We start from the raw sequence: 22,898 nt of genomic DNA, 5'->3' as shown, positions 1-22,898 counted from the left end.
TCCGAAATAAATGGTTTTTTTCGTGCTGCTCTGCCGTAGATATTTGCTGAATGAAGAATATTTCTGATAGTTTGAGGATGAACAGACTTTTCGGTTGTTGATGCAACATCACACGCCAAAGTTTGAGCACTAATAAATGGGTTATTTGAGCTTCATTAATAATCATTCGTTTTTCTCGTCCATTTAGTATTTGTGGTCTTCCAGAACGGGGCTTGTTTTTGACGTTTCCTATCTGCTGATATTTTTTAATGATATAACGCACTGCTGAGAATTTCACATTAGTAATATTTGCTATTGCTCTATAGCTTTTACCACGTTCATGTAAAACAACTATCTTAATACGTTTCGATAACTCTATTTCACCCTTTTTCGGACTCATATTTGCACTGATGATTTTAAACTGACCAAATAGGTCTAATAATACAATTTTGATAAAGAAATAGTTCATGCTCAAGCAGATAATAAACAAATTCCCTTTTGCAAAAACCAATTTACTACCCAGTATGAAGATGTGCAAATACTTATTTGAGGCAAAATATTCACTTTTTCCTTTATAGTATTGTATACATTCAATTGGAACAAGAAATTTTGTTAAATCTTGCTTAATTTACTTCAGCATAATGCTAGAAAATATTAGATATCAAGATAAGTCTTACGTGTTTTCAAATATTTCAAAAAGTGTTGGTGTGCAAATACTTTTTTGACCCACTGTAGCTAATTGTTATTCTTAAAAATTAAAAAACTACGTACAGGTCCATAATAAAAATGTTCTTGATTAAGGCCGAAAAAAAACTAAAACGGAACTAAACCATAAAGTGCTATACGAGTAAATCTGTAAAGGGAACTTGCGAAACAAACTGAGAAACACCTTTGACAGTAATTTGTCGTACCGTTTGTAATACCCCTATGGTCACAAATAATATACAGTGTGACCCATTTAAGATGGAAACACCCCTGTAACTTTTACATTTATAACTCAATTTCAAAGAACCAAGGCTCAAAAGATAGAAAATAAAAAACTATATTTATGCTGTAAAAATTGTTTTCTAACTCATCCGACCAAGGCCTACTATAAATAGTTTTCTACGTCAAAAATCTCCTTATTTCGGACACCCTGTATATAGATAACTTCTCTGAAAATTTATTGATTTTTCAACCACTTCAAAATTAAATGGAATCTCATCGCGTTTATTTAAATCTGTATTATTTTTTGGATAAAATGTTCTATGACCTGTAGACTTTATACGGTGATTTTTCTCGCAATATTGTAGCGAAGTCTTTCTTTGTTTTGTACATTATTTAGAAGTGCAATGTTTTCACCAACTTTATCTTATTTTTTTTTAATGGATTTTATAACCTGACCAAACTCCATAGTTCCATTAATTTTAGAAAGATTAGACAGAGATGTACACATACAGTGGTGTGCAAAATAATAGCAGCGCAACAGCAGTTTTGCAGAGGGTTGATTATTAACTTAGGTAATGTTTTTTAATTGATTAGATAAGTTAAAAAGTAAAACTTAAGAGCTTTTCGGAATTAGCATTTTAATACTTAATTGACTCTGCAAATGACAAAGTCAACGTGAATAACTTACAAGTGGCGAGAGAACCTTCATTATGGATAGTAGCTGGTGAGTTGAGTGAGTTTCCAACCTAGCTCGAGATATACAAATAAAGAAAAAACCGTTATGTAATGAATTCCAGGTTACGTCTATATGTTGTCCTTTTACATTATTTGTATTACCTTTTCATGGAAACCTAAGGGCAATGTTACGACCTAATTAAAATATATATTTATTTAGAAACACAATTTCTTTGTCTGATATAGCTAAATTCACAAAATTCTAATGAACTGAAACCAAAGGCCTCAGTATTGTTTAAAGTTCAAACTACCCTTATCAATGTACTTTAACAAAGTCCATATACAGGGTCATTCACGGTGAGTGTCCTATTAAAAGTTTACGGGGTTGTAATATAGCTAGAAATCTGAAATTTTGGATACCAATGTAATGGAGTTTGATCTATTCAATTAAAATGTTGGTATCATTGCGACGTTGCCAGATGTATGTGTAACTGAACACAACTTTGTTATTTTAAATGGCACAGCCAATATTTTATTAGATTTTCGAATTGCTCAGAAGATTTAAACCTCAGTTTATGCACCATATGTCATAGCTATGATGAACCGTTTTCAAATTGTACATTTTTTTTTGGCTGATTTGGCAACAAATACCTCTAAATTGAAAAGCACACATCTTTTTAACTATCATAGTTAGAACGCTGAAATTTGAGCTACAGACTCTTATTAGTTATCTTTATTTTGTAGTATTATAAATTTTTTGTATTTACATACAGGGCGTGGAAAAATTAATGCGATATCGGAAGGATATAAATGTGAGTGTTAAATCATAATTTTAAATAAAACACCTTATATTTTTGGATGGCATATGAAAAATCAATAAATTCTCTATCGAAAATTATTATACATCGATAAAGTTATTTTCAGTCATTTTTGAGATATTTTACAATTACATTAACGTATTTTACCGGAAGCAGCCATGTTCTTTTCAAAGTCAACTATGATACTTAGAATTATTAGTGTACAATATTAAAAAATCGCAAATTATAGCAAAAGCGTTCATTTTAGGTATAGGGATGCTTAATAGTAATCGATTCAGAATTAAATTTAGATTCCAAACATATAAAAATATATGGGGTGTTCCATTTGAAATAAGCGACTTTTTTGCTATCAAAGTTCTTTAAATATGACATATTTTTTGGACACCCTGTATGATATTTATAAAAACTTTTCACATTAACCTAATCTACCATATCTAGTTAACATGTCAGCAAATTTTCGTAAAGCCAGCTTCAATAATAGCTGAGAATTTTAAATTTTATAGAAATGGTGTTTTAGACAGATTTTTCTTTTAAACCAAAATATCTTTGAAACGGTTAGGTTTAAGTATAGGAGTACCTAATAAGAATTTAATCAGCTTAATCCCTAGATTCCAAAAATGCAAAAATATACTGGGTGTTCCATTTGAAATAAGGAAGTTGACCTTGACTTCCGGTATAACCGGAAGTGATATGACCTTCAAAATATTTTAAAAAAGTAGAGTCTATCTATATTAGTTTAACTCCCAAATATGAAAAATTTAGATTAGTTACAAGTACAAAAGTTTCTAATGAAACAGTTACGTGAATCACCCTGTATAGAATTTTTTTTTAGTTATTGTATAAGGAAAAAATTTAAAACTAAAAAAATGGTGAGTGTCAAAGTATATCGTTTATCATATTATGTGCATCATGCGGGAAACATTTATATTTCAATTGTTTTTATGATAAATCTCATAATAATGATTGTTCTAAAATAGTTATAAACGAATAATATAAAATAAATTTATATTCACGTTGCAATTCTATAAGCACTGTAAGTCTTATAGTTTCGTAAATATTTTATGGTTTTCTTAAATGATGTGATTTTACCTGAACCTCAAAGGGTATTTATAGACAGATATTTTTATAATTAAATAAAAAAATGGTTAACGTACCAATTTCGAATCAATATTTATTTTTTAAGTAATTATTAATTATTCGAATATTTTATTGATAATTAAATAACATTAAAATGAAAAAATAAAATTTAAAAAAATGTACGGAGGGAGGAATTGAACCCAAGACGACGATGTATCAGGCAATTACTTTACCCACCGCGCCACGCCAATCGCTGCTAAACGTTGCAAACACCCAAGTATTTAAAACGGATAGCGCACCTTTAATGCCTTTTTCTTTTGAATGATTAAGTGTTGTATTCCATCTTTTTACTCAGGTAACATATTAATAGGGTACTCTATATCTCCAAACTCGTGTCCTCCCCTTGTAAGTATTGATTTGAGAAAACAGCTCTCAAAGAGGCAACGCAGTGCGTTTATTTGATTTTTAGATTTTTTTATGCTGAATGAAATTGGGCAAAAAAGTTCAGGGTCCTATATAAAAATAGGAATACGGCGAATATTTCATTTCATTTCTACGTTTGCTGCCTCCGTCAAGTGCCACGTTCAACGGGTAAAGAATTTTTTGGTAAGTCGATTTAACTGTAAAAAAAATGCGACACTCCTTAACCTTCTCATGTTTCTATATAGTCAGCCGCATACAGTCGCGAGATTAATTATTTGTCCACTAGCAGAATATTTAAAAAATTGGAATAAAATCCAAATTACTTAAATTTATATTAGCTTTATTTCATAAACGAAAATGTATCATTTGTATCTCAAATATGCAAATAGAATATAAGCAATATCTTTCAAAAATAAATAACAAATTCACAAAAACCAAAAACCAGAGGAGAAAAATTATTCGTCTACTGTCATATTTATGCGAAATGTCTCAATTCAGTCTCGTGTAGGATATCCTTTTGATTTTATAACTTCTCCCAACCTGTTAAGCATTGACTCAACTAATTTTCTGACAATTTTCACTGGGATTTCTGCCCATTCTTCCAGATATCTGGCTTTTAGCTCCTCCTTATTAAATATTTGATATTTCTTTACTCTTTCTTTCAGTTCTGATCACAAATGTTCTATGGGATTTATATCCAGTGACTGAGGTGGCGTTTCCAACACTTTTGGTGTATTACACAATAACCATTCCCTAATTATCCGAGCTTTGTGTTTATGGTTATTGGCTTGTTGAAAAACATATTTATCTAAAACTTCCATATAATTTGCACTTTCGTGTAAATTATTCTTAAGGGTGTCTAAATAGACAAAGCGATTCATAATCTTGTCAATAAAATGAAGTCGTACTTCCCGTACCAAGACATGCACCCCCAGATAATAATAGAACCACCTCCATGTTTCACTGTTGGAATTTTATTTTTAGGTTTATAAAATTTTCCTCGTTTTCTGTACACTAAAACTTTTTTTAGCTTTTCGAATAGTTCAATTTTAGTCTCATCCGTAAATATAACGTTTTTCTAAAAATTCTTTGGACTGATACATTTGGGCAAATTCCCGACGCTTCTTTCTGTTCACTTCATTAACGAATGGTTTTTTCGTACCTACTCGTGCCCTCAAACCATTGTTTCTTAATAATTTTCTTATTGTTGCAACATGTACAACTAGTCCGTAATGATGTTCAACGCTTTTTGTGAAATCTGTGGCCGTAACTCTTAGATTTATTATCACTGTTCTAATAATTTCTCGTTTCATACGTTTGGTCAAAGCACATTTTCTTCCTGTTCCTGACAAAGTTGCAGTTGTTTTCGATGTTTTTTATTTTTTATAATAGATTGGACCGTTGATCTGTATCTACCAATAATTTTGGCTATTTTACATTGCGATTTTCATTCGTTATTTAATTTTATAATTAACGTTCTTAAATGACCAGGAACTTCAGAATATTTACGATCCATTTTTAAAATTAACTCGCCTTCTGTGAATATGAATATTATTCAGATATCACAAATACTTTGTTCAATTTATCTGGAGGGATTTTACAAAAAAGGAATAAAGAAATAGCAAATATAGCCATTATTAACTATGAGTCCGACCAAATGCTATTTAATGGTCACCAGCTTCCAATTTTCCACGTCTCTCGTTCAAATCGAATGCTCCTGTATCCGAAAGTAATACGCGCCCAATCACTATTCTCGCAAGATGCGAATACATAGTCAAAATAGACGTCTCGAACACTCCTTCAAATCACGAAGGTATTCATCCAAAATTACCAAAGGTGTGTTTCTATGCGACAGTCTAGGTTTCAGTTGATAGCAATAATCAAGTCCTCACCTTAATAATGAATATCACTGAAAAACCTATGGAAATCACATAACTCAAATTCAATGTGGAAGAAATCGAAACAGAAGAAAACTCCTAGACTAACGCAAATATCCTCAATATCGAATCCATTAAAAACCCATTAAAAACTTCGATCCAAATGGTCTAACCAAAATCTCAACGTACTTACGCAATGACCATCTAAACAACGAAGAAAAAGCATCTTTCATCGAACTATGTCACGAATATAATCACATATTTCATCTAGAAGGCAATTTATTATCTTACACTGACTTGATAATGCATAAAATACCTACTAAATTCGATATTCCAGTAAATGTCAAAACTTACCCCGAGCTTAAGCTACCCCGAAGTTTACAAAACTGAATTACGCACGAATTTCAAAAGTTCAAAGGCCAAACTTTCTCTGAACACCCTGTCGGCAGCACCCGCCTTCAGTCTTCTTTAAAGCTATTTTATTGTAAATTTTGTGGGTATATTATTTGGATAGGGTGGGATTTGTTTATTTCGACGAAGTCTTCATATAATTTGGATTGAACTTCACTCAGGTAAGTTCGCTTAATTCATTAATTATATTCAGGCTTCGTCTCATAAACAAATGTAGTGTAGATGTTTAGAAAAGGATATTTACAATAAAACCCCTTCACGAGTTATCTTGTGAAGTAATATACAGGGTGATTCGCAACGCAACCGACACAGAACAAGTGCGTGTAGAGGACCTCAAAACATGTCAAAAATGGTAGCTATTTTGAACAATATCTTTAGTGTTTATTTTATTTTAGTAATAATTTGTTTCAAATATCGTTAAATTTTGAATGAATTTTATTTAATATTTATTAATAATGAGACCACGTTTTAGTTATCGTTTGCAAAATCCTTCTAAATAAGAATATTGACGAGCTATGATTAAGTTCATAGTTTACTATTACAAAAGTACTTTTTTTGTTCGATTTGATTAGTTTTGACACCAAATCACAAAACATTTTTTTTCTCAATAACGAATGACTTCTCGAAAAATGTACAAGAATACAAAAAGATATTAAATTAAATTTACTATTATATTGATAAACCTTAGTTGTTAATTTGGTAAAGGTTAAAAAGATTCATATAATTTTAAGGGTGACCAACCCCTAAACCACCCCTTATTAAGCTTTCAGCCACTTCAAGTTTTTAACAAATAAAGACGTCAAAAAAGCAAAAATATTTCCTAAATATGGTTATTCTAGGTTAAGCCTTTCCTGAAATACAGAATTTTTTTTATTCATCTTCTGAAGCCGATATTTCAGCAATCGCAGATCGCAGAAAAAAACTTCATATAAAAAATCGATTTGTTTTGAGGTCCTCTACACGCACTTTTTCTGTGTCGCTTGCGTTGCGAATCACCCTGTATAACAAACATACCGACACTAGTACGAACAAATGAAATACAAGGCAATTATAAGTAACCTTTAAGAGGTACAGGTGTTAAAAGGACAAACTAATCTAAGGATTAAGAACAGCCTCAGCAAAATTGTTCCTAGAAACTATGGATCTGTTATAGAATAAGGCAAAGGTCTTAGACTTTTCGGTCCATCCGGCAGCACGTTTTATAGTGTCAATGCTAACTCTCTTACGAGCAACTGCCGAAGTGGTCGCATGACGCATGCTATACGCTGTAAACCTATTTGTGTCCAGGCCGGACTTACCAAGAATATTTTTTACCCGTCTACAAATAATTTGGGTGGAGACCTTGTTATAGGGTATCGTTATTGTAAGGAAAAACTCCGGAATAGAGTTATGTTTGTCTTGTGTTCTTTCTAAATATGAATTTAAAGTTCTAGCAACACACGTGTTCTTATTTTCGTTAAAAAACGGTAAAATTAACCTATTTCAAGCAGAAGTTTTGAGACAATCAGGAATCTTAATTTCTATTTTATCTCTGGTCTGGACGATATTCGAACATTTTATAAAAGGTAAGGTTTGAGTTCTCTGACCAGATGCCAACAAAATAAAACTGCCAATTTTGTCGATAATGTTTCAATGGGGTATGTTTTATTTGGAATATTCTCAACATAATTCAAAACTATTATAGGGTCCCACGTCTCTGAATATTTTGATAAATTAAGTCGCAGGCTGTAAACGCCCTTAAAGAATCTTTTAAGACGAAAATCTTGCCCCATATTCACTGAAGCTACCTGAGCTATAGCTAACCTATATGAGTTTAAGGAGTTATAAGATACCCCTCTATTAAATTGCGTTGCTAAAAATTCTAAAAATGTAACAACATCCGCTAAAAATATGTCTAATCTCTTCTCTGAACAGAATTCTCACCAAAGTCGCAATCTTGAACCGTATTGTCGCAAGGTAGATTCAGAAATTGAGGCCATGCATACATCTAAGCAACTTTAGAGAACTTGTCCTCGTTGCAAGGCTTGCAAGATAGGATACCTGCCACCAGGGAAAGCTTCTCCCCCAGCGGATGTGGAATTCTGTTAAAAGAAAGAAAATTTTTATCAGGGTCAATCATGGTAGGATGATCCTCTAATAAGGAAGTGAAAACGGGATACCATGGCTGAGAGGGCCAAAAGGGGACAACAACAATCCCTCTTGCGTGCTCATTTATTATTTTCTGGAGAACTTTTAATATAACCGAAAATGGTGGAAAACAATAGAAGAACATATTATTCCAGTTAATCGTGAAAGCATCTACCGCGACGCTCTCGAGATCCCTCAACCACGATATATACCTTTCACATTTCCGGCTTAATCTAGAAGTAAAGATATCAATCTCTGGTCTACCATTTTATAAATAATCTTTTGGAATGCCCCATCTGACAATTCCCATTCTGTATCAATGTTAAGCTGACGCGATTCCTGATCAGCTACAATATTGCAGAAAGATTTAATATATGATGCGAATATAACAATATTTCTGACTTCACAAAATTGCCCAATAACCGGCGCCAATTCGTTTAAATCCGGGTGTTGAATACTACCCATTTTATGGACGTAAACAAAAGCTGTTGTGTTATCCACTCTGCAGAGAATATTACAGTTGTATGGATCCCTTACAAAACACCGCAGCCCAAATAAAATCACAAGCAGCTCTAGGTAATTAATATGAAGTTTACTTTCGAAGTCTGACCAGAAACCATAAGATTTTATTCCATTGCAAAAGAGACCCCACTTGGTCAAGGAGGCGTCGGAAAAGATTTCTATTTTAAAGAAATCAACCTTTATCGACCTTACAGCCTGAGGCAAGTTCTCGGCCCACCAATTGAAATCTGATTGTAGATCTACTGAAATATTTATGATATTGTTGTACTGTCCTCTTGCCTCTCTAAGAGGCAAAAACTTTGCACGTTCAAACAACTTAGTATAAAGAAAACCACATGTAAGAGCCGGACACACAGAAATTAAATTGCCAATAAATCTAGCAAAATCCCTCATTTTACAACTCTTTGAATTTGAAAACTTCTTGTCAAAGGTGAGGATATTCACTTTCTTTTGGTTAGGAATGGAAATTGTCATTGCACTAGAATTATACATAAATCCTAAACGTTGTACTTGCTGGCAAGGTATAAAATTACTTTTTGAATAATTTATTGAGAAACCCAAGGAATGTAAAGTATCTATAGTGTGGTGAGTGTTTTTAAGACACTCCGTGTAAGAGTCTCCAAATAAGAAGAAATCGTCTAAATAAAGAACCGATACAAAACCATTCCGTCTAAGAAAATAAAGTACAGGTTTCATAAGTTTCGTAAAAATTAGAGGAGCACAATTAAGCCCAAATGGCATTGCATTATATTCATATAAATCTCCCCTAAAACTAAATCTCAGATATTTTTTATATGCCTTGCATACAGGTAAAAGGAGATAAGCCTCTCTAAGATCTAAAGTGGTCATATAACCAGTCTTTCCTTATTAACTTGATCACCGTCTTATGGCCTTCCAATTTGAAATGGCTAGTACTAATATACTTATTCAACGACTTTAAATTTAAAATCACCCTATATCCGGTTTAGGCACTAAGAAGAATTTTACAAAAAAATATATATATTTTACAAAAATTGCCCCTCACACGGGGAAACTCGCGAGATGGCACCACTGTCAACCAACTTGCTGACGAATTGATCAATTAATTTCTGCTCCTTTTCCGAAAACCTGGGCAAAGTAGGAATCACTTCTTGAATGGGAATTCGTGAGAAAAGTATTCTTATACCTTTAATCCATGTTAAAATGTTCTTGTCTGATGAAAGCTTAAGCCAATTCTTATAATAAAACCTTATACGACCTGCTAATTTACCGACCTGTACATTTAGGTGTCCTACTAGGAGCGAGGAATTTTTCCCCTGCTCTGTTTGCCGTTTCTGAAATTCCTCACATATCGGCGACACTTGTTTCCCCAATTGGTGTCTGAGGCTTGCTGCTGTTCAGTTAGATGTCTGCCCCGACGCAAACCCTTTTTTTGTCTGGGCAGATCTCTGAAGTTTAAAGCGTTCCTTGAGACTGACGATGATAATGTAACCGATCTCTTGGATGATGATCTGTTAGGCGTAATAGGATCAGAGAAAGGCTTCAGCATGAAGTGATCTTCTTCAAGTTCCTGGCAGTCTTAATTCGCTCTTCCAAATTATCTCCAAATAACTGATGAGTTGCAGGAACACTAGTCAATTTTTCCCTCAGGTGACTATCCAAATTTAATACAATTAATTCTCTTCTCGCCTGGGTTTCCGTAGAATGCAAATCGCTCAAAAGTTTTCCGGCGTCGCTCAGGAGTGTTAGTAGTGTATTGTTTACGCCTCTCCCCTTCTTTAAAAAGAGAAGATATAGCCAGACCAATAACAGATAAAGCAGCATCAATTTGCTGTTGCATTAGCATTAATCGCTCGTCTCGACGCTGCACAGAAGTGTTAGTTGCATCTTTTACTTCTGGATTTAACATTGGCAGAGAAAGATTTTTTTAATTTTCTGGATATGGGTATTTTTCCATGAGTTCCTTACGTTTCTCTTCAGAAAGCCCTTATGTGATAATATTCTGCCAACGGGATAATAAGGTTACGTGAAGAGGTGGGCCAAACTTCGCTGTACTCATACTATCATCCTCCAAGAGCTCAAGAATATCGTCACTTATACAAATAATAAAAGATATACAAATATCTTCCGACAAATAAACATAATTTGCTGCTCCGACGCTAGCTTGATCTTCATCAGATTTCATGATCACTTGGTCTTCAGGGTTGTCTGAAACAACGAAATGCGTTCTCCAAGGAATCCTTAAACCAATGAAATAACTTTTCTCATACAAAAAGCTAAAAGGAGAGCTCTTTTTTTGCGGTCCTAGTAGACTTACTTCTCTTATATAAGAAAACGTCTACCAGATTATCGTCTCAAGGAGGTCGAGAAAAACATATATACAGGGTGGCGCACTTCACCTCCCGTCTCCTATAGCTCGGTTATCATTGACAGTAGGATTTCGATATTTTGTATACTTTACCTGTGTCTTAAGACGTACTCCAGGAAAATATTTCTAATTATGCAGGGTGTCCCAAAAAAGTGTGACGATACCGAACTTTTTTTTTTAATGGAACACCCTATTTTTTTTCACATTTGAACGCTTTCTATGATTGTCTACATATTCCAAAAATTTTGTTGAGATCGGTTAAATAATACCAGCAAAAAAAATTAAAAACTGAAAAAAATTACATTTGCGCCTCTAGCTTGAAAAAATGATAAAAAATAGAGATAATGTCTATGTAAAGAAACTACTCAAGATGCTTATTGAGCATGGTTTAATAGTTTTATTAAAAAAGTTTCGATGATCGATATTGTACAGGGTCTTCAAAATTTAGCGTCACATTTTTCAAACTTCAAAGTGTTTTATTTTTCTTATTTTAAATTGGGACCCCCGTATATTTTAATTTAGTTCGATGCAGAATTCAAAAACAAACATTTTTCGAATTACATGTCTGCCGCAATTCTTAATCCTTCGAGAGTTGTTCGCGGAAAACCATTCCAATAGTAATTAAATTGATTAAAAAACTACGGTTGCTATGACAAACGAATTATTTATAGGACTTATTTTATAATTACAAATATCTTATAACCATTACACATCTAAAGTATGTGTTCGAAATTTTTTTTCGAATTCGTTCAAAGCCACCTTCGATTTTTTTATGAATTGCAGAAGGTTACAAGACCTTCCATAGTCGTCTTAATTTGTGTCTTCAACAGAACGGAGGACATTTCGAACACATACTTTAGATGTGTAATGGTTGTAAGATAATTGTAATTATAAAATAAGTCCTATAAATAATTCGTTTGTCATAGCAATCGTAGTTTTTTAATCAATTTAATTACTATTGGAATGGTTTTCCGCAAACAACTCTCGAAGGATTAAGAATTGCGACAGACATGTAATTCGAAAAATGTTTGTTTTTGAATTCTGCATCGAACTAAATTAAAATATACGGGGGTCCCAATTTAAAATAAGAAAAATAAAACACTTTAAAGTTTGAAAAATGTGACGCTAAATTTTGAAGACCCTGTACAATATCGATCATCGAAACTTTTTTAATAAAACTATTAAACCATGCTCAATAAGCATCTTGAGTAGTTTCTTTACATAGACATTATCTCTATTTTTTATTATTTTTTCAAGATAGAGGCGCAAATGTAATTTTTTTCAGTTTTGAATTTTTTTCGCTGGTATTATTTAACCAATCTCAACAAAATTTTAGGAATATGTAGACAATCATAGAAAACATTTAAATGTGAAAAAAAAAGGGTGTTCCATTAAAAAAAAAGTTCGGTATCGTCACACTTTTTTGGGACACCCTGTATAATTAGAAATATTTTCCTGGAGTACGTCCTAAGACACAGGTAAAGTATACAAAATATCGAAATCCTACTGTCAATGATAACCGAGCTATAGGAGACGGGAGGTGAAGTGCGCCACCCTGTATATTTCCCGTACATTTTCTCCCCCCTATACCTACGGTTCTCATACAAACCGTGGTTACCATGGCAATGGTACTTTTCTCACAGAAAAAATACGTAATAGAGTAACTTTTTTCATACAAAAAATTTAATTTCTCTCATACAAGAAGTTGAAGCTACCCAAATAGGTAAACCTTATGTGTTCTTACCCTCTACCAGTTCATTCTGAGAAATTCTAGTATTATTCTCCAGATAATCCAATCTTTGCTGAAGACGTAATAACTGTTTCTTTAGTCTTTTTTCCTTATCACGCTTATTACTCTTACCATTACACCGGCGAATTTTTCGAGGAAGCGAGGGGGATCGGGAACGGCTACGATGCCTACGTCGATCATGACGACTTCTAGACCAACCACGATCCCGCTTATCGGTTCTTGGTATGATCGAGGTTAATTCTGGCCAAAACACTCATAACAATTTTTCTCGGGAGAGCCGCATATATCGGCACGATAACAATGACTGAAGGCGGGTGCTAGCGACGGGGTTTTCAGGGAGAGTGATATTTGGACTTTTGAAATTCGTGCGTAATAGGTACCAAACAAGGGTACTACAATACACTTGTTTATGAGACAAAGCCTGAATATAATATTATATTTTTGACTCCCGTATAGTTATTCTAACAGCACACTGCAGCTAGTTGCGACGAAAACCTCCATCGAGTACCACATTCAACGTGTAACAGATTGTTATTGGTAAGTCAATTTAACTGTTTTAAATAAATACGACACTACTCAACCTCTTCATGTTTCTACACAATTAGGACAAAAAGTCTTGAACAATTTAATTTAAAATTCATTGGTTTATTTTCGGAAAAAAAGGTGAGACCCGTCGATTTTTATTTTTGGCTACGATTTTTCTGACGGTAAATTCCTGTATACAGGGTAACCAAAAACCAAATTACGACAACAAACTTCATTTTTTTAAATGGAAACATTTATTTTATATTTTATTTTTAAATTCTACTTCAGATTCTAAGTAAGTTTCATGTAGATTTCCTATACCCAAACCTAATACTTATCGAGAAATTTACCATTGAATATCATAAAACGCACTTACAAAATAAATTCATCTAATCGTACAATATCCTATACCTAAACTAAACTTCTTTTTATTTTTTGAGAGTTAAAATTTGAAATTATAAATTAAATGACAATTAATGTTTTATCACTTTATTAAATGTTGGAAATGTGTTCCATTAGTTAATTGGCAGTAACCTAAACGATCAATAAATTCTTTTTGCACATTTCTAACTATTTCTGGAGTGATTGACCGTATTCCTTGGGTAATTCGATGCTTTAGGTCCTCCATTTCAATTGATTTAATTTGGAAAACCTTACCTTTGAGGTAACCCCACAGAAAAAAGTCGAGAGGAGTTAAATCGTGAGACTTTGGCGGCCATTCAATGGTACCCCCTCTGTCAACCCATCGGTTTTTAAAAGTGTTATTTAGATAAGCACGAACTTCTGCTGAGTAATGAAGCGGGGCACTGTCTTGTTGTAACCAAATATTGCGGTTGGGTAAATCTGGATTTTCTTCTTCAGGAAATAGTGTAGCAAGGGCTGGAATAAGATCATCTTCCAGAAACTTCAAATATCTTCGACCAGTTAAATTTTTGTTAAAAAAGACCGGTCCTATAACAACATCACCCACAATTCCACACCACACATTTATTTTTTGTCTATACTGTGTATACCCTTCTCTCATCCAGTTAGGATTTACATCTGACCAATACCGAAAATTTTGCGTATTGACTTCACCATTCAAGCAAAATGTGGATTCGTCAGAAAAAACAATATTTTTAACAAAATTTGGATCTCTAAGGCCCATTTGTTGTAAAAGTTTACAAAATTGAAGACGCCGCTCATAATCATTTTCATGAAGTTCCTGAAGAACTTGCGTATTAAAAGGATGGTACTTATTCTGATGCAGTACATTTAAAACTGTTCCCTTCGCAATATTCAGACTTGAAGCTATCATTTTAGAATTAACATGGAGATTTTCTTGAACACTCAATAACACGTTAAACTTTTTTTCATCAGTAATCGTTGGCCGACCGCTTCTTGGAGCATCTTTAACGTGATCGAGCCGAAGAAACTTGTGCTCAATTTTAGTTACTGTTGAATGTGAAATTGGCTGGCGATTAGGATATTTTTCGTTGAATAAGTGACACACTTCTTCTCGAGTCCTTGCCCTATCGCCATATCCTCTTATAATATGAATTTCTATCTTCTGTGCCCCAGTGAGTTTCATTTTAACACTTTGACTGCCGCGACAACATCACCAGACTTTACTAATGGGCCACGTTATTATTCTTAATCGAAATTTGTAAAAGTTATTAAAGGGTGAATAAAAATAAAAAATAATTTAAAAAAATCTTAATAATAGTGTTTTATGGCCCGTGAGCAAATAATATACACGTGGCGCTGAGCCGCAAAATCGATAGAAAAATCAACAATATAGTCGCGTGTATATTTATATATACACGCATATTTACGTATAATCCGGTATTTCCCCCAGTGCAGCGGAGGTTTGCATGATTGCGACTGGTCGGAACGCGTTAGTGGGGTTTTGGTTGTCTTGAAGTCCCATTAGGCTCGTGCATTACCGGCGTAATTTGTTTTCAGTCCACGATTTTTGCTATTTTTTTACGACGGAAGATGTCGAATTACGAAAAGGAACAAGCTAAACTTCAACGGCTTCATAGGGAGTTGCTGGATATGAGTGACGAAGATCCTTTTCAAAATGGCTCGGATCGGGACCCTGATTATTTGACTGATAGCTCCAATGACGACAGCTCAGTCATCAATTTCGTTTCGGCTGTAAAAAGGCCGCAAACGAGATCGACAAATTCACACTACGATTTTTTTTTCTATATCACAATATTGTAATTTTATTTTATTTTTTCATTATTTTATAGTTGATAAATTAGTACATTCGGATGATGCGGAAAGCGACGATGAGGATATAATATTTGAACAAATCATGCCTGAATAAGGGATAGTTGTAGGAGATCTACGGTCGTACACCTTTTAGGAATCCGTCGGGTTATCTAAAGAAGTAGTTGAGTTGGAAAGAAAAAAAAGAATTGGACTATTTCAAACTTTTCATTGATGATGAAATAACAGACATGTTGGTACAACAGACTAATATATACGCAGAACAAGTAATAGTGAAAGGAATAGATGAAGAAACAATTGGGCCTTTTTCTCAATTCACTAAATGGAGGGAAACAACTAAAGAAGAAATGTATTGTTTTCTCAGTGTTTTAATTTGGACTGGATTAGATAGAAAACCAAGACTGACGGACTACTGGAGGAACTTCGATTTGTACTGGAGTAAAGTCTCAGCTTACATATCCCGAAATAGGTTTGAAATCCTTCTTAGATTATGGCATTTTTCTGACAACAATTCATGTCCCGAAGGCGATAGGCTTTACAAAGTGCAGATTCTAGTTGATCACATCAACTCAAAATTCTAGAAATTCTATTTACCGGATCAATAGTTATGTATCGACGAAACCATAATTCCTTTTCGTGGACGTCTAAAATTCAAGCAGTACGTTAAAGGAAAAAGACATAAGTTTGGTATAAAACTATTCAAATTATGCTTATCTGGTGGCTACACCTATCAAAGTAAAATTTACTGTGGCTCCGAGAAGGTAGAAGGTATGTCCGTAGCTACAAAATTAGTTCTTGAGCTCATGAGGACTCTCTAGACAAAGGTGTTACGTTGTATACTGATAATTGGTATACTAGCATCAAATTAGTAGAAAAACTGTTATCTTGCAATACACATGTCGTGGGCACTTTGCGGAAGAACCGCAAAGGTTTACCATCACAAGTCGTAAATGCCAAGCTAAAAAGAGGGGAAATTATTGCCAGAGAAAAAAGTGGCATCGTAATTATGAAATGGAGGGACCGACGGTATGTTTTGATGCTTACTACTAAGCACAAGGATTCTTTGATAGAAATGCTCGGAAGAGAAGCTAGAATGAAACCTGAAGCTGTTATTGACTACAATACGGTAAAAAGTTTTATTAATGTATCCGACCAGTTGTCATCGTACTCAACATCTGTTAGGCGTAGTTGATGGTTCAAAAAAGTCACAGTTGAACTAATAACTGGATCGACGTTAGTAAATGCGCACTATCTATATAACGAAAATCAAGGAAACCATAAGAATAGAGCTAGTATCATTGAGTTCAAAGAGAAGTTGTGAGAACAACTGATGCTATATTTGGGCCCAGATAACTATAAAACTAATCTTTCCTTGGAAGGGACCAGTCGCCCCTTGACAACAGAACATAAATTCATTCAGAGTGGAAAAAAGGACAATGTGTTCTCTGCTATAAGAGAAACAAAAGTAGTCATGGACATGAGTATGTCATAAAAATTAGCAAACAAGTTAGTACAAAATGCGAGCATTACGAATACAATTTCTTATGTTTAGAATGCTTTTTTGCACAACATCTTGTATACCCCAAAAAGTGAGAAGTATAATACATACTCCCTTACTTACATTTTAGTTTGGCGTTACCAAAAATCTGTTATATTCTAGTTAGTATAATGTTACCTATATTTTTTACATTTGGTACGTGTTTTAGGCAATAAGAGTAAAAATTGCGTTATAATCGTTTTATGTTTAATTTCATAATGAATTTTATCATAAAGTTTTATAATAAAAGCTGTTTTCTGATTCATTCAGCTTTAATAACGCTATAAACACAACACATATTAAATTGTCGAAAATCTTCATATAAAAATACAATAGGTTTCGGCTAAGTCTGTAATTATATTGCTGTGAGCCTCACCTATAGACGTAACCATTGAAATATAAGTAAATTCTAAACCCTGTATATGCACATGACCGAATCGATTGCTACGACCGTGTATACTTCTGTATACACGTGGCGCTTTGGACAATTTAAGCGTGTATCCTCAGGTATACACATGGCAGTCAAAGTGTTAAAAACAAAACTCAAAATAACTTATACTTATTAAATTTCTACACTTAACTTTAAATAATATGACGATTAACAAAAGAAACGAAGAAAGAAGAGCACAAATGTTACAATAAAAATACTTGATAACATAAAAAGATTTATTGAGTAAATTACCAAGGTAACCTTCATGATAACCAAGCTAAGGCAACTTGACTTACAATTACATGAATTTATTTTGTTAGTGCGTTTTATGATATTCAATGGTAAATTTCTCGATAATTATTGGGTTTGGGTATAGGAAATGCTACATGAAACTTATTTAGAATCTGAAGTAGAATTTAAAAATGAAATATAAAATAAATGTTTCCATTTGAAAAAATGAAGTTGTAGCAATTTGTAGAAAAACGGTGAACAGCAAAAAAATTTTGAGCACTCTATTAGATTCCTCTTAAAAATGTGCTACAGTAATGTTTTTACGCAAAACCAATATTTTGATAAATAAGAAAGTTATTGGCGATTTTCAATATGGCTAAAAATCGAAAAACATTCCTTATCTTAGTGGGCGGTGACGATATCGGGAAATGGTTTTTGGCATTAAACATTTTTCAAAAATTGAGCCCGTGACACCTAAATCAGTTGTGGCGGAGCCAGCACCGCAATACATTCTCCCTCGTCTATTAATAACAGTGACAGTGCACTGTGAACCAGAGCAACATCTCGGTTCTGTAGAAAATTCAAACAACGGCGGAAAAACATTTTCCGTAACGGTTTCTGGAAATACATTCCGAATTGTTCGACCGAAAACATTATAAATCCGTTGATCACACCAACAACTTGCTCTTTCCTCTTTTGGTCGCTGTCTCCTCTACATGTAATCCAGCAACTGGTAACAATAATGTTCTATACACAGTAGATATAAGTTTATTCTAAGTGTTGCAATAAACCATTCGAAAAGTTCCCGTTTTACGAATTCCGTTTGGAAATTCACGTTGGCGTAGACAACGAATGAAAATGCCTAGCGATTCTATTCAGTGACGATGGGATAGGATTATAAGATACACACATTGTACTAGAAGAGGACTAAGCTAACGTTAATAACATTAACAGGAAGAAACTGGAGAATGTCTTATACGAACGGAACAAGAGAAACTTGGAGCACATCATTAGGTCTGGAACAAGGTTTTGGCTCGCTATATGGTTATCGAAGGGGGCCAGTAGTAAGGAGAGAGAGTTTGTGATGTTTTACACACTCAAGAAAAGATGGTTTGTTGCTGTAATGGGTAGAAAGAATTTGACATAAGATAAGGTAAAGTAAACTAGAAAGTACAAATAAAGTGATACCATTATGGCAATACTTAAGGCCCCTGCACGGATCTTTGAAGAATAAGGAGCCAGGAAGATACAAGTAACTTGGGCCGAACCTTCCATTCAAAGTTGAAAGATTGCCATGGTTAATTGCTCATCAATCTACATATTTAGCCCTTAGAAAAGGTATATTTTAATAGGTAACATGGCTCGAGCTTGGAGTCGAAAAAAACTGACCTACCAATAAAATGGTAATTGTATGGGTGGAGTGCTTTATTTATTCTTTTTCAGAAAAAAGACCATTCTTTACATACATGTACAAGGGAATAATAGAAGGAAATAGGATACTTGTTAAATTGGCTTCGACTAGGAAGGGGCCACAGATACATATTGAAGTTTGGATTATTGCAATTGAAGGGTTTATTATGAAATTGTTTTATTACAACAAGGTAAGTTTCCATCAATTTAGGAGGAATAAGAATTTGGTTCTAATTTATATATTTGGAGAGTTAATTGTGAAAATTGATTAGAAATTTGCTAGGTATATTCTGGTGGCAGAAAGACATTTCACTATTTTATAAAAAAATAAGCAAAAAATTGTAGAAAGAATAAAAGATAAGGTAAGAATAGATTGCAGGTGACTAAAAATTAGGTATTATTCTGGAGTTGAACATGGAGTATTTATTGGGAACATCATACTACACACACAGGGTTATTTTATATTGAATTTGTAACTCAATATTGTAGTTTGTTTTCTTTTACAAGTACAGTATAGTGCAAGTTTTTACAAATGACAGTTCTGGGAATTACTTAACTTGGGAAACACTTATAAAGAATAAATTATATTATAGTTAAATTAGTGGATACCATAATGAATATGATCATCAATAAGAAATATTTAATAGTTTAAGAAGAGCAAACTTTATAGATTCATCTTTAAGGAGAACAAGTAGATACATTTTAATTTTTTTAGGAGATTTTTATTTACAAAGTGGAAAGGTACTATTTTTCCCACATAGATTTTGTATAAAATAAAATTGTAAAGCCAAAGCCAGTTGCTATTACTATTAAGAAATTTTCTTAGAAATTGTGCATTTATAGCAAGTAAAAAAGAAGATTAGAGGGCTTTTTAAAATAATTTCCTTTTTAGGAAGTGAATTAATATTACTACAAGATACAGAGGTATCACAACTAGGGAAACAAAGCTTGAAAAGAACTTGTGATCAGAGTGAGAAATGTACCAGGTAGGATCCAAAGTTTTAAGGAAGAAGAAAATGAAAACTACATTGTGGGGCGTTTGTAAAGTAAAGAAAGGGGAAGGATTAGGAGTAGATGGTGGATGCGCAAAAGAGAAGAGATACAAGGGAGGATAAACAGGAATGCAACGTCGTCATTTACTACACAAAACAAGGGAAGGTAATTCAGTTAGCCATATAAGAGAAGAGATAATTTTCTCAGTATATGATTTATGTATTTTTTCCTTATTAACCAAGTAGGGATCATTGTTGATTTCAACAATAAGTGTAAGGAGGAATATACATTTTAGAGGAAACTAAGAGAACTTTTTAGAAGAAACAGGGGGAAGATCCCCATAAATTAACGTTAAACTTATATTAATAAACATATCGAGTGTAATTTATGAGTATTGGATCATGAGGATGAAAAGAAAACACATTAATTACTAGTGATTTTCTATTTTCTGATATGCTCGGTCCGATAGATTTTAAAAGAGTGTCTTATTATATCAAGACGTAGAAAAAGAATGAATTTATCAAGCATCGCTTCAGACACTCATACATCGAACCTGTGTGTTTACTTTTTTTTTAATCCTGGAGGGACTAGACCAAACATATCTATCGAAAAATAATTTATGTGTCTGATGGAAGTGATACTTTCATAAATTTTGCCTTATGAAAGAAAGCATTGTCCAACAATGAGAAACACATTAGGAAAGATAGAACAACAGAGGTTACTTTACATTTTTTGTATTTTATCATAGGGTAGGGGATAGTTTATACAGGATGTTTAAAAGTAAGGGGTTCAGGAATGAAGGGTGTGATTCCTTGGCCTATTATATGAAAAAAGTTCCTATCAACATAGGTTCACAAACGCACCGTTTTCGAGATACAGGATGTTAAAAAATATGTTTATTTTCAGTTTATTAACGATATCTCACGAGCCGTTTGACATACCGATCTCAGATTGTGTACACATGTTAACAGTGGTATTAGCTACATTTCGAGTGCTAATTAAATTTTTTTCATGTGCCAGTGGCAGACATTTTATAGTTGCGTGAGATTTTTTTGCCCCTAATTTTTACGCCACAAGGAAAATTGGCATTTTGGAAACGAATTTTATACCGCTAATGTTTTTTACACAAAAAACTTTCTTGGTCAAAAGCTTTAACGTGAACCTTTATCGAGAAAAGTAGCATTTTATGAATAAAAACATGTGAAAACGTAGCTACACGATAAAAAAATTTTATTATAAAACAACTAAGAAATTAAACAAGCATCACAATAATTCATCGTTAACACGGCCAAGGGGCGTATCTCAAAATAACAAGTTTAGAAATATTACCGTTTAAAGGTTTTTATTGATTTAAATCCATTTTTTTAAAGTAAAAAATTTGTTATAAAGATGCCGTCATTATAAAATAAAAACTATGACAGCAGGTAATATACCTTAAAACCCTATTGGTGCTCCTTTTAACAAAAGAGTTAAAACAGCCTTTAACCCAGATATGCCTAAATTCGCAGCGAGAAGGTAAACTTAAATATTTCTTTAGTTTTAAAGTAGGACGAGTTTAATTAAACATATTAGTAGTAAAAAAATATATACAGGGTGTACCAGCTAAATATAATCATTAGAAGTATCTGGTCAACCATCAAATATAAAAATCTGAAAAAATGCATATAAATCTTTATCGACCTCTGGAAAATATTTTCAACTTTGTGACACTTCCGGTTATACCGGAAGTAACCACCAACTTCGTTATTTTAAATCGAAACCCCCATTTTTTGCAATTTTCGGATTTATCGTCAAATTTTAAGGTCACTTTATGTAAGGTGTCTTACCTTTAAAATTTACTGTTTCCGAATTATTCCGGAAAATTTGAAAATTTTCAGAACTGCAAGATCCCACGGAATTCGATATTGTGCGCCAACCGCCACGAATTTTGGAATTAGTCTTTTGGGGCTCCAAGAGGATTTCACAAATTACGTTTTGACATATTCACACTTTAAAAACGGTTCCCTAGAACCTCCGAAATGGCATGACTTCAAATGGAATACTTCAATTTTCTCCACGGCATTGGGTTCAGAATTCAAAAATCTACATCTTTCATCTTTTGTTAACATTACCCTATCCCTAAATTCAGCCGTTTCCGAGATTCCGAAAACTGCCCCCTTTTTAGCTTCTATATGTTTCTTATATTGAACTGGCTTCTACTTCGTAATCATCATCGTCACCACTGTCTACTTCATCAGTATTCTGGGATACACTTTTGATTAATTCTTGGTCAGTCATTAAATCTTCCACACTATCACCATTTAACCATTGAGAAACATTTATTTCCGTAACATTTTCACATCCTGATACTCTTGTGATAATTTCATATTAACTTTCGTTTTCTTCGGTCTCTGCATCTGTGTGATCTTCCTCCTTTAGTTGAATTAATTTTGACCAAGATTTCTGCAGAGTACTATTCTTTACTTGATTCCAGGCTGATGCTATCCAATAAACAACATTTCTTAAATTTATCTTCTTTAGACAATCAATTAAATTGCTGTCATTTTCATTTACTTTATCTAAAATATACTCCAATAGCAATCGCCGGTAATTGCGTTTCAAATTTTCCAGTACACACTGGTC

At 33.3% G+C, this 22,898-nt stretch overlaps 1 pseudogene; it reads left to right on the top strand.

The window, feature by feature from the left end:
* Positions 1-15,435: 15,435 nt before the first annotated feature.
* LOC136419011 (piggyBac transposable element-derived protein 4-like) lies at positions 15,436-20,398 on the top strand (annotated as a pseudogene).
* The last annotated feature ends 2,500 nt before the right edge of the window (positions 20,399-22,898 follow it).

This window comes from Euwallacea similis, unplaced genomic scaffold (assembly GCF_039881205.1).
Source record: "Euwallacea similis isolate ESF13 unplaced genomic scaffold, ESF131.1 scaffold_57, whole genome shotgun sequence".
Classification (NCBI taxonomy): domain Eukaryota; kingdom Metazoa; phylum Arthropoda; class Insecta; order Coleoptera; family Curculionidae; genus Euwallacea; species Euwallacea similis.
Note: the sequence above shows the minus strand (reverse complement) of the source record. Positions and strands in the feature narration are given on the sequence as shown.